Source organism: Miniopterus schreibersii (assembly GCF_964146895.1).
Source record: "Miniopterus schreibersii genome assembly, chromosome: 13".
Lineage (NCBI taxonomy): Eukaryota > Metazoa > Chordata > Mammalia > Chiroptera > Miniopteridae > Miniopterus > Miniopterus schreibersii.
Window position 1 is genome coordinate 3,443,005 of NC_138113.1, and position 13,445 is coordinate 3,456,449.

General features: G+C 54.7%; 1 protein-coding gene across 16 annotated transcripts in view; it reads left to right on the top strand.

Annotated features, from left to right (window-relative positions):
* LPIN1 (lipin 1) overlaps positions 1-13,445 on the top strand; it is a 74,491-nt gene that overhangs the window by 21,055 nt on the left and 39,991 nt on the right. For 2 of the 16 annotated variants that reach the window (XM_081155994.1, XM_081155988.1), the window contains exon 1: positions 4,698-4,754. The exons of 8 other annotated variants lie outside the window; for them this stretch is intronic. The gene's annotated coding sequence lies outside the window, so the exon portion shown is untranslated. Of the gene's footprint in view, positions 1-4,697; positions 4,755-5,645; positions 9,656-12,046; positions 12,119-13,445 lie in introns of those variants that run through there. 6 more of the 16 variants (XM_081155993.1, XM_081155987.1, XM_081155995.1 and 3 more) reach the window with 5 other exon arrangements.

The window sequence follows — 13,445 nt, forward strand, 5'->3', positions numbered from 1 at the left end:
TTGTTGTACTTATGGGACATTGATGTTCTGCTTTGGGTTCATGGAGATGTCACTGAGTTCTCCTAAGTACACAGGGACATGCGAATTCATCCAGGAGATTGACTTTAACTCCCCTAAGTGGTTAATTCCTTCCTGTGCTAGCTTAACTTAGCTGATCAAGACATCCGTCATCCAGCGCCTTCCGAGACCTCCCTGCCCAGCGGTGCTGAGCAGGATGGCGTTTGTGTGTACATATTTGTGCGACTGGCCCCAGAACTGGTCCGGAGACCAGTTCACTGTGATTACTACCCCAACTGGACACTCACTGAGGGCAGACGCCATGTCTGGTCTGCTCCCCAGAGGAGCCCCAAGTGCTCCACACAGGGCCTGGCACATGGTGGTCACCCAACAAAAGGGCGGTGAATGAAGGCACGAGTGAGTGACTGAGGGATGGCCGGTGGCTGCTCTCTGAGCCAGCGAGACAGTGTGACTCTTCGGCTCTGCTCAGTGTTTGGCCAAGGGCTGGTTGGTACACGATGCTGTCTAATTGATGTCTGTCAGGGTGAATTGGGGCAGCATGGCCTCCAAGATCCAGCTGTGGCCAACTGTCAGCCTCTCCCCTTTTATCTCCCTGCGACTTCTCTCCCTCTTGGATGCCTCAGCCCTAATCTAGGATCCTCACGCTCGTTTGGGGGTGGGCTCCCTGGGCTTTGGTTACAGACATTCGCTCCCCCTGGTTTACCCTCCCTGTCGTCGACCTCTCCCCGTGGAGCCCAGGGCACCTCATACCCACGTCTTCCCCTAGGAGACTTGCTTTGGTCAGCAGGCCCCCAGGGGACCCAGGGGACCCACTCCACCGCAGGTGGATTTCCAGGCTGCTCTGTCCCCAGCACACCGAGGAGGTGGGGCTGCAGCAAGGGAGTGTCCCTGCTGAAGTCACCTCATCAGGGGCCCCAGCCAATCCAAGGACTGGCCTTGGCTCTGGAGGAGGTCCCCTCCCTTCCTGGGAGCCCAGGTCCTCTGGGGCTTCTGGGGGGCATCACTTACTCTTCTTTCCTGGGCATCCTTTCTGCCTGGGCCATTTACAGAGCTGACCACTGATGCCACCCCAGAGCTGGTCCGGAGACCAGGTCACTGTGCACCTACCTACAGTGTTTCACGGGGTGTCCACCCCGCCCCTCCTTTCCCATGCAGAGCCCCGTCTCTTGTGTAGGTAGGTAGTTAATCTGGGAAAACGCCAGCACCCCCAGGGCGGTGAAGTTATGGTCACTGGCTGAAAGGGGGACGGTTTCCAGCTAGAACAGGGTGGCCCTTGCCCGGCCTTCCCGGTCCCCAGCAGCGCGGTGTCCCTCCCAGGAGGCGGCCAGCAGCCCGCTGCGTCCAGGAGCAAGCGAGCCGGGCGGGCGGCAGGTCCTTCTGGGAACGGCCAGGCCTCGGCGTGGGGGGCTCTAGAATTTAAAGACCTTTCAGGTCAGCAGTCGCCCGGTGATGCACACGATGCTTGGCCTCTGCCATCCTCCGAGCGGCTCTGCGGGCTGAGCGGCTGGCCCTGCCCCCACTTCCCAGGGAGTAAAACTGAGTCTGCGGGACCCGGATGCTCGCGGGGCTCCGCCGGGGCAACGCCCGCCCCTCCCCCGGCCCTCCCGCCAGCCTGCGGGGAGCGAGGTTTACTCACCATCCGGGGTCCGCCCCTCTTCCGAGCTGGGCCCCACGCGGCGGGTCCTGGCATTGGCCCAGCGGATCGTCCCAGGATCCCCGCCGATCCCAGGTGACCACCCGGCGGCGGCCGACGGCGCGGCGAGGGCCCTCCCGGGGGGACTCCAGACGGGGCGACTCCAGACGGGGCGGGAGGGGCAGGGCTGGGCCTCGGCGCGTCCAGTTCTGCTCGTCGCCGAAATGGGCTCTAGGGAGTGTCTCCTCCCAGTTGCTTGATTGCCCCTGCGAATCAGTGCCAACTAAGGGGGACCCCCAACCCCACCGTGCCCCCAAGTTCATCATTTGTGGACTGGATTTTCTGTTGTGAGACCTCCGGCGTGCAGATTGTAGTAATTCAAAGTTTATAGGGAACAAAAGGCTTCCCCTAGGCAGCCCGCAGTCGGACTTTGTCTTCCGGAAAACCTTTCCCCGTAGGGCGGACTTGCTCGTGGACCCCAAGGCCAGACACTCGCTGGAGGGAGAGGAGGGGAGAGGAGAGCGTAAGAACCGCTTCCTGCATTTCCACTCTAAACTCTGGTCCCCGAGATACAGCTGTGGAAGGATCTCACCTATAAATGCTGAGCCCCTGTGCAGCCCCCTCCTCTGAAATGCCGGCATGGGAGGGGGACCCCGCTTTCCTGGGGACGGGCTGCCTAGATGGGAGGTACCCCAAGCCTGGCCAGAGGGCATCCACACACAGCTAGCCAGACAGAAGACGCATCCCCTGGGCAAAGCTCTCAGGCAGAGGACCCCAAACTCCAGCTGGCCCACCTCCTCCACCGAGCTGCAGAGGACCCCAAACTCCAGCTGGCCCACCTCCTCCACCGAGCTGCAGAGGACCCCAAACTCCAGCTGGCCCACCTCCTCCACCGAGCTGCAGAGGACCCCAAACTCCAGCTGGCCCACCTCCTCCACCAGCTCCAGCCGCCTTCCCGACATCTCAGGTGGGGTGGCTGAAAAGCGTCTCAAACCGAGGGCGGCCCAAACTGCGCTCCTGTGTCTCCTTCAAGCCTGCCCCTTCCCTCTTCCTTCTGCACCCCAGCGGTTGGAGCCCTACATGGGGATTTCGCCCTTGAGCCTTCCTTCTCTCGGACTTCGCGGCTCCCACCCCACCCATACCCCAGCCAGCCCACAGGTTTTACCTTCAAAATACATGCGAAGTCTTTGCACTTCTCAGGACCACCTCCTCCCTTCCCATCGCATAGGCCTGAGCCTCCATCGTGTCCTGTCCTCCTCCCCCCTCGTTTTCCTGCTGTGGCCGCCTGAGTTCCTGCTCCTGCCCCCTTTAGTCCATTTTCCATATAGCAGAGGTGATTTAAAGAATGTAAACTAGATTCTAAAATTCCCATGCTTAAAACCATTCTTGGAATATCTAAACTTTTAAAAAATTTTTATTTATTAATTTTAGAGAGAGAAATGAAGAGGGGGCAAGGGAGAGACAGAGAGACATTGATTTGCTGTTCCACTTATTTTTGCATTCATGGTTGATTCCTGTATGTGCCCTGACCGAGGATGGAACCCACAACCTTGGTGTATCAGGACGATGCTCTAGCCAACTGAGCTACCCGGCCGGGCAACATCTAAACTTCTTAAAATGGCCTCCAAGACCTTACAGGTTTGTTCACTGCTACTCCTCCAGCTACCCCATGGCTGGAGCCAAACAGAGTATATGCTTGGAAAAAAGATCTCAACAGACTGAGAAAAATGCCTTTTAGATGGACACTTTTGCAGTTTCTTTCATGCATTTGGAATTAAGGTGGGAGAAAGCAAGGCGGGGATTGGATGAGAGGATAGTTAATAAGGTTACATGCCCCACGAGGGTGGTTACACCTCTAAGGGGTCTGAAAAAGATTACTCTGGCATTTCAAAGGTGTGTTAACCTAGATGCACAAGAAATAACGGGCGTGCTCTCCCTCTCGGGAGCACTTCCACGCCTTTCTTCCCTCTCAGGTGTGCATCTCCTAAACTCTAAGGGTCCCCAGAGACTTGCAACCAGGGGAGCAATGGGCAGCGGCAGCTCATTCTGGGCCAACCCCCTGAACCTGTCTCCCAGGCTCCCCTTTCTCTGACTCTCCAGTGAATTGACCGCAGCCCCGAGTAGGCTCATTTTTTTCCTATAATGTTTCTAGAGAGCCAGACAGCCTCGCCTAGGCTCTCTCCGGTGGCTTCTTCTATCGTAAGCCCTTCCTTGTTTCACTGTCCCCAGCTTTAATAAACATACTCAAAATAAAATAAAATAAAAAGGACAAGGCTTGATTAAGGCAAAGATAAACCTTTTACCATGACCTGCTCAGTTAGAAATTTATGACCAGATTACCCTGCGAGGTTGCTTTTGGTCAGTGGATGTCTCAGGACTGTTACAGGACCCCTTTTGCATCCACATGGTCAAAATCATTTCACCATTGGCGATTACTTTGCCTTTTACTTGTCCCTTGCCTTGTCTCCTGCTGCTGAAGGGAAGCTGCAAGGTGACAGGGAGGGACCCATCGGTCTTGCTCAGTGACAAGTATTTGCTTAATGAACGAATGGAGCAGGAGTGCTTGGCGGTCCAGATAAAGGATAAAGGTGGGCTAGTGTTGTGATGCTGAGTGTAAATACCAATAAGGCCAAGGCGGCCGGGGTCAGAAAGGTTAAGGGACATGCCCGGGTCCCACTGCTGGGAAGAACAGGGCCCAGAGGACCTCCAGCCACGCCCTGGGGTGCCTGGCCGCTGATTTGTGTGCCCTCTGCACACCTGAGCATCAAAGTCACTGTAGCCAGCCGAGTGAAATATATGACGTTGGCTTGGGGAGGAAAATGAGAAATCCGGCCCCAGGCCCCGCGCCCCAGGAAGGCTAAGGGAGGCGAGGAGGAAGGGCTGGCGGACCAGGGCCTGCCTGCAGCCCAGGCTCTGCCGCCTTGGGCCCGGCGGGCTCTGAAAGCCGCCCCGCGGCCCGCACCTCGCGGGGCCCCTCGCGCCGCCCCGCGCGCAGGCCCCGCCCCCGCCCCGCCCCCTCGCCCCGCCCCCGGAGCCGGGCTGACAGCGCGCGGGGCCGGCTGGGTGTTTGCATACAAAGCGGCCACGCGCGCGGCGCCTGCGGGTGAGTAGCCGCCTCCGCGCCGCCTCCGCGCCTCCGGGGGGCCGGGGCCGAGCCGGCCGAGCCCGCGGGTCGTTGAGGGAGGGGCCGCAGCCTGGACGGCGCCGGGCGGGCGGGGGCGGCCGGGGACCGGGGGCGCGCGGCGAGGCCGGGGCGCCGGGCCGACCTGACTGACGCCCGAGGCCCGGGCGCCGTCCCCGCGGCGCTTTCGGGGGGAAGTGGTTCCGGGAGGGAGGCGGGGAGGGAGCCCCGGGGGCCCGGCGGCCTCGCCCTCACCCTCGGCCCTTCCTTCTCCGAGCGCCCGCGGGGCTGACCTTGAGGGGCCGGTCGCACTGCCCCGTGAGGGGGGGGGCGCGCGGATCCGGGGATCCCCCCGACGGCGGGGCCCCCCGAATCCCGGGAGGCGAGGGGCTTCCGTGTGTGCAGCGAGCAGCCCCTGCAGGCCGCTCGCCTGGGCCTTTAGGGAAAATGTGCGCCGAGGGGATGAGGTTCCTGCCGCGCGGGCGGGGAAACTGAGGCGCCGGAGGCCGCCGGGCGCGCCCCAGGCCCCGCTGCCGGAGGGGCGGACCCGGCCGGACCCTGGGCCTCAGGCGGTGGACCGGGCCGGACCCTGGGCCCTGAGGCGGTGGACCGGGCCGGACCCTGGGCCCTGAGGCGGTGGACCGGGCCGGACCCTGGCCCTGAGGCGGTGGACCGGGCCGGACCCTGGGCCTCAGGCGGCTTCCTCGGACGGCCAGGCCCCCCGAGCACCTGCAGCCGGCGGGCGCAGGGCCTGGCTCGTTCCCTCAGCTGCCCCGCAGATAGTTTTATTTGGGGGAAAGCGGGGAAAACGTGTCGCGAAAAGCAGTGTTTGGTGAGTAGCCTTCGGGGCCGCGGCGCGTCGTCTGGGTGGCGGGTGCTGCACGCAGCCGGTGTCCGCCCTGTGGTCGCCCACTGCCCGGGCGCCCTGAGCTCACACGGCCGAGGTGTTCATTCCCAGAGCGTTTGGAGCCCCATAGTTTCCCCAGGACGCTAAGGAGTGTTTTGGAAAGATGAGCTTGAAGAGGCGGTCATTTTTCTGGTGGGGGTATGGCAGTGAAATTTGCCCTTCACCTTCTTATGCTCCATAATTTGGGCCCTAAGAATATAAGTAAGCAGCTGAGGAAAATGTACAGGTAACGGAGGAATAAGTACACTTCTTTCCCCCCCCTCGCCCCCCCCCCCAGAAGTGCTGGAAGATGTAAGGGTTCATTTTTTGTGTCTGTGTCTTGAAACTGCTTCCTGTTTGCCAATGTTTGTTGGACCATCCAGCGTTTTCGTGTGCAGGCGTTTGCCTTGAGCTTTCATTCCTGTTGGCGCGTCCGGCCGCGCGGAGCAGGTCTGAGGCCTGGCTCTGGGACCCTGGTCTTGGTTACCAAAAAAAAACCCCACAACCCTCATCATTGTAGAAAAGACTGGGCTGCGGGGAGGGGGGCACACCTGCTGCGTCTTCATGCACGGGAGAGAACTTGGGGGCCCAGGTGAGGGACTGGAAGGATCTCCTGATTCTTCAGATGGAAAGATGTCCCCTCTCCACCTGAGAAGTTGAGTGCAGGCAAACGGACAGGGCTCAGCCTGGCGAGGAGCAGGGAGCTTTTCCACGCGGCGGCCACGGCCACACGTCTCAAGCCACTGACCAGGTTTTGTGTTTCCTGCACCGACTTAGAATGTTTTGCTGGTTCTAAGTGCTGGCGTTTTCCAGAATAAAGCTACAGGCCGTTTGCCCCAAGTCGTGGCTCTGGGTAGTTTGTCTGCTCCGGAGCATGCGTGACGTCCTCTGCATGGCTCATGGAGCTGACCCACAGACCCCACGATTGATGGCGACACTCCTGTTGGCAGCTGCTTCTGGGACCGGGCAGCACACATGCCCGGTGTGCCTTGTTTCCAGGAAGTCCCTGTCTCCTTGGAGGCAGGTGCTGTCCCTCTTTGGTGAAGTCTTCCTCTGCGTTCTTGGGTCTCACTAGGCATAAGCCATTAGTTTACGAAAGATGCACTCCACAGAAGCCATGGGGTAACTGGGCACCATCGCTCAACAAGGCTTACTCCCGGTAACTGCTTTGGCAAGAGAGTCTCCTGCCAGTGAACTGAGCGTGATGGTAGAGTGCTGCCCAATTTGGGGTTGCCTTTGGGTTCCAGTGTTTGGACAAATGGAAATGTATTACCACCCTGTTGGAATATGGAATATTAACATACCCTTCTAATATTTCTGTATTCATTTTAACCAGTAGTATTCTTTGCTCCTGTGTTTTTGGGAAGGTGCATTTAAAATAGTTGATACGTGCAAAGCACTGTCAGGCAGGAGCCTTAATTCCAAGTCCAGCCTTTGCCAGGAGCCATTTGTGACCACATGAGGAGCACCTGGCTGTCATCTGTGCATGTCCTCGGAAAAGTACTTTATGTATCCAGCCTCACAGCAGTCCTGTGAGGTTGGACAATGTTAATATCATCCCATTTTATAGATTCAAAACTGAGGTGCTGAGAGGTTGCAGGATAGTGGGTGGGGCAGCTGGGATCTGAACACCAACGGCCTGCATTCTTAGGCCCTGATCTGTAGGCAGCACTCTTGACCAGCCAGCTGGTATTTAGCTCTCCATGAACTGCTGGGGTGGAGTGGGCGGGCACCATACAGGAGTCACAAAAGCAAGGCATTCTTTTTGGTGAAGACAGACTTGGACAGAGGGCTCTGCATGTATGTGAAGAGAGGAAGCAAAAGTCCTGAGCTCAATTAATGAGTCAAATAGTTACCAACCAGAGGATCAGGACCTAGATCTGGCCACCCAGTGGTTTAGGTGTCTCCATCCCCCACCATCCAGGCCTTTGTGCTCCTTGGCAGGGACCTGAGAACACTCATCACATGGGGTTGTAAGATCGGAGCATTGCAAAACGCTGGAGGAGCTGAGCCGTCACCCATCTGACCTCTCTGACCCCCCCTTACCCCCTTGTATCTCAGCAGGTTCAGTGACAGGAAGACCTTGACACTGAGCAAGTCAGAGTTTTCTATTCTCTGAGGTCCTTACAAATTAACATTGAAGTAATGCATGCACATGTAGAAAATGACACTCAGAAACCCACCCTGTGGAAATACACGTGATGAGAAGTGAGGGTCCCCCTCCCCAGGCCTGGTCCCAGGCTGGGCCTGTGGATGAACCTTGCTTGGCTAGCATGGAAATCAGTCCAGAATTTTTTTGTGCTTATCAGAATATGTGTAAATGTAATTCTTAACAAGTGGCTTCATGTCGTAAATACCTTTCGTATTTTTTTTCACTCAATATGTACCTTTTCATGTTAGTTTGTGGAGCCACCTCTCCCTCTCCATTTTTTTTAACAGTCTTATAATATTCCATCATGTGGTGTTGCTCGTCTGTAATTCACTTAACCAGAGTCCTGCAGATGTGTGGGTTTTTTCTACCTTCCTGTTACTATCAATGCCGTAACACCGTACGTGGGACTCACAGCAGTAGAATCACCGGGTTGTGCCAGTATGTGCAGAGTGACAGGTACTGCTGAGCGCTCACAGTGAGTGATGGGTGTGCTCCCCCCATTTACACCAGCCCTAGGTTTTTCCCAAATGCTTTGATTTTGGACCATCTGAAAGACCTCCTCTGATTTGCATATGTTAAATATGAGTAGGGTCAGATATCTTCTCACGGAGCATTGACCAGATGGATTTCTTCCTTCCTTCCTTTATTTTTTTGTTTCTTGGTTAATCCTCACCTGAGGATATTTTTCCCATTGATTTTTTTAAAGAGAGAATGGGAGGGAAGGGGAGAGAGGAGAGAGAGAAACATCAGTATGAGAAAGACATATGGATTGGTTGCCTCCCGTGTGGCCAGGGGACCAGCCTGCAACCGAGGTACATGCCCTTGACCGGAATTGAACCCGAGACCCTTCAGTCCATGGGCCGATATTCTAACCACTGAGCCAAACCAGCCAGGGGCCTTGTCTTTCTTCCTTCCTCTGTGACTCTGTCTTTTTATATCTTGTCATTTTTCTGTTGGGTTGGTCTGAGGCTGTATTAAACTGACCTTTACATTCTGGAGGAGGGTGGTGGTGGCAAAAACTGCCGGGCTAGAAAAGCTATGGCTGGAGTTTTGAGTTTTGGCATTAGTTCCCAGAAACCAGTGTTTCTTGGCAATTTGTGAACCCTGGAGAAGGACTCTGCCAACTTTGGGAGGAAATGCTGCTTTTTTCTGATGTAACAGCTAGGTGAGAAGTCATGAGACCTCCATTACCTAATCTGGACAGAGTGTTGGCAGCACCGCCCTCTGGAACCTCGTAGGATTGGGTTAACTCCTGCTTTGGCACATCTGCTGTGTGCTGGCAGTTGTATGGATTAGCTTCAGCGTGGGTGGCCCCGTCCATGTGGGGGTCCAGGCCCGCTCTGTCTGCTCCCCGCATGTCCGATTGTTCTGGGAGCCCACTTTCTTGACCCACTTCTGCAGGGTGACAGCACCCTCCGTCCCAGATACATTCACTCTCCATACCTGCCACCTACCGTCCTTCCTGCAGGATCGCCTGGAGCTGTCTGTCCCCTCCTTCGGGTCTGAAGCTGAGCTGGGATCAGCTCTGGATTTGTCTGCCCTGCTTAGTTCAGAAAGAATTTTGGTGGGGGGTACCCCATCAAAAGCTGTTTCTGCTGCTTCATCATTTTTGTCAGGAAAAGCATCTCAAGCTTTTCTAGTGAATTTTCTTCTCTTGGACCGGAGTGTCCCAAAGAGCCCTGGCAAGCCAAGAAGGTGCCTGCGTCCTGGAGGGTATGGACGGCTTTGCTCTCGTTTAAGAAGCTTCCCTGAGCACTGTGTGTGGGACGGTGACCTCTGTGGGCGGAGCAGCTCATGGACTCCCACAGCCCACAACTGGCCGGGAGGAAAGTGACCTGCACACAGGTATTCTGTGCAGTGTAGGGACAAGAGCTTGACTTTCAGTCTGGTGTTCCTTCCCTTGCATCAGGCCGCATCTGTCATACTTCCCTTTGTTATTATGTAAACATAATCTACCATCCTGACCAGCTGATAAATATCCATAGTTCTCCGAAAACAGACTTCCTCTTTGTCATTAATGTAAATCATAAGAGGAAGACATCCTATTTTTAAGCCAGTTCTATTTTCATGCAGGTCTTATTAGTCATTATATCATTTTTGGCATTTCATAGAAAAATTTTTTTTAATGCTTTGGATGAAAACCAGTGTTTATTTCATAACCTCGCAGGTGACTGTGGTCTGCGCCAGCCCCAGTAGCAATACGGTGTTTATGTTTTTACTCAGAGCTGCTCAGACTCAGATTTGGACCCCAGACATAGGGACATAGACTGGAAAGTGCTCAGAGAGCAGCTAGGGGTGGTGAGTGTAGCCCCCACCCCATCCTCATGCAGCTGGGTTCGGGGGCTGACAGCACCTTCCTAGAGTATTAGGGCCCAAGGGACAGCCACATAGCTCTCCTCAGATGGCCCAAGGACAACCGGAGAACGAAGGGTGAGATATTTCTGGGCTTACTATGGGGAGAACCCAAGGGAGGCAGATTTTGTCGTGCCCTTGAGGAAGAACTGTCCTAACTAAAAGCCAAAGGGCTTAAATACTCCTTGTGACAGAATGCTCACTCTCCCAAGGCAAGTTCTTCTGTTTTCAGAAAGGTTATAGATGGACATCGATATTCAATTGTTCAGTAGCTGAGCCGGTTAAGGTATAAGACTTTCAGCTTCTGGAGGACAGGAGTCAATCTTGCCTAGTGCCAAGCGCAGAGCCAGGCACAGGGTGAGCCCTTGTGTGACCTCGGCAGCATGAGGAGAGGAACAGATGTTTGTAGAAAGGGGGGTGGGTATTGGCTAGTTGCCCACCTGTCTCCAGAGACAACTTTCAGACATACGAGGTAGGTCAGGGTAAAGAGGAGGGGGGAGATTTCAGCCATGAGTATTTTGCCCCTTTTCTTTGTTGACACAAAAGTAACAAGACCCGGTTCAGCACTGCAGGGTGCCTGCTCTGGGACTCTGAGCAAGTTACATAAACTAAAGCTCAGTTTTCTTCTCTGCAAAACGGAAAAATTCTATCCCTTGCATCGTGACAAACGGAACAATTTTAACTGGTTATCACCATCTGGACAGTATACCAATCTTAATGGCATGTGAAAATGGGCAGTGGATTTAAATGTTTGTATCACTCTGGGTCACTGTGATGTTATCTTAGCCTGGAGTTGCTGGTAAGCTCAGTGGATATTTAGAAGTCTGTCCCATGTGCTCATTTAACCAGAGTAGCCAGCAGGCTGGGACACGAGGGTCAGAGCAATCGGTGGCTGCCAGCCACAAGCGCAGCAGCTGGTTCTGTGCCCAGGTGTGCAGTCCTGCTGCTGCCAACAGAAGCACAGCAGGTCTCCCCGTGGGCATATGCTGAGCTGGTTTTCCAATCCACGAGCTCTCTGGATGTGCCTGAAACCCAGATTCCACAGGTGTCCCTTCAGGGTGGAGGTGACACATAGATGTGTGCCTTTGAGCACCTGCAGCAGATTAGTGGCAGAGCTCTTCAGGAAGTGATGAGTCATCCTGTGGACAAACGAGCCAGAGATACTTCAGACCATAGATTGAACAAAGGAGCCTGTTTTGACCTTAGTCCTGGTGGGGAAAGTTTGAATTTACCTTCTAGGAGGCCCTGAGGAGGGATGGCTGATGAAATACTAGTGAAAAGATCACACCAGAGTCCTGAGTCAGGCTTCCTAGTCACTTAGTGAGGTAATGACAGTAATAAGTCACTCCCCCTCCCCCCCAGCTTTCCTGGGGCGAAGACTTTCTCAAAGTCATTGTCTTCTCTGTAGTGGCTGCTAGGAGGCTGCAGCAGGGAGGTGGTGTTAACACCTGGCTCCTACTGGGTGGAGGACTACGGGCACCTCCAGGCCTTCCTCCAACCCCAAATTCTGTGCAGTTCCTTTTTCAAACACTTATCCTTTATATTTCATGGCCTGTTTGTTGGCAAAAGATGCCTATGAGCCTATAATTTAAACTGTGTTTACAGTGAAATTTGTTTGGGGCATTGTCTTGACGAATTTTAATGAAGAGAACATTTCCCCTTTTTCTCATTTTTTCTAATTTTTAAATTCTAGCAATTTCCCCTCATATCCAGACTTTTGGAGGTAGAAAGTGTGCCTCGGTATCTGCGCATCTTGTCCTCCCTCCCCTCCATTCTTGCTTAGGTTGAAGACTTGGTTTCTTGATGTCATTAGGACTAGGTCATGGAATCATAAACTTAGAGCTCCACCACATTATTGAATTCCCTCTCTAACCTCTTTGCCAGGTGGTGGCTTAAACTCTGAACAGAAGCTGGTTTCATAGATTTTGCTTCCACCCTGGCTCCAAAACTGCCTCGGTAATTCTTTCTTACAATCTATGACCATTTATGCAGCACTGGCTGCCCTGCGAACACGTGCCGAATGGTATTTGTCATTTAGAACCAGATGATCACTATCTGTTTGGCTTAAGCCCCATGAGGGGTTTTTCTTACCTAAGCCTTGCCTACTGATACCAGTTTTACCCAGTGAGATGGGGAAGGCAGCACTGGGCAAAGGAGAACAGCTCCGGCCTGGGCTCCTGTCCTCACTGCCCCTTCCTAGTCATGCTACTCTGAAGCAGCGTCGCACAGACTTGGCATCCTGGTTCCTGGTCACGGATGGGGGAGTGCTGCTTGTCCTGACTATTGCGCAGGGTTGCGTAGATTTGCAGCAGGTGAGCAGTGAGCTCACCTGTGTGAAGGAGTTTTGCACGCTGTGAAGTGCTCTACAGAGGTAGTGGGGATGTTCGAGTGGCTTCTTCCTGGGATCCAGGTAGTGATGTGTTAAGGGTTTGTAGCATCCACGAGATGGGCGTTGGGTCTGATGGGTTTGGGTGTTATTCTCTCTCCAAAGTTGGTAGGCTCCCTGCATGGCTTTCCTAGCCCACTTAAGCCTTTCTCGTAACAAGTGCTTTATCGGTGTCACCTGCAGTGAGTCTCCCGGGAGTTTCTAGCTGTGTGTCAGGTGAGGCATGCTGGTCTGCGCTTTGTCTGCAGCACTCCTCCCCCCCCCCCCCAAGAGCATCAGGAAGACAAGCGCTGGGTGCAGGGGGCTGGTCAGCCCACAGACAAACATTTAATATCACCCAGGCAGCAGGGTTTGTTTTCTCCCGGAGTCTGGGAGTCTCTCTCACCCAGGATGTCCTTTCAGAGGGGAATCAAAGGTTAGCCGCCACCGAAATGCGAGTACAGTTGGGGGATTTGTTTTCAGAAGTCTCCTCCCCTTGCTTCTAGCCCATTTCATCTTTGCTCCCTGCGCCAGCTCATTCCTCATTGGGGCATGAGAGGGTTGTGCTTGCCCCATGGCCTTTTGTGTCCTGCAGGAGTGGGGCCCCTTCCATGACAGAGGTCCACATCCCCCCATCCACACGCTCCCATCCTGCCCTGCCAAAGTGTCACCAGAAGTATGTACCCTTCACTGAGCCTTGTCCACCGCCAGGCATGTGTTTGTTTTCAGTGTGCTCAGAGAAGGAGGGAGGCAGCATTGATCCTGCATCCTCTGTTCCCATGGTACCAGCTGAAACGGGTTCTGAACCAGCAATTTTCAGCCGCTGTGCCATGAGAATATTTAAAACGTGAAATACCTGACTATTTAGTCAGGGACACTGACCTCTTTTCCCTTAGATTATCAAATAAAAAAAATGAC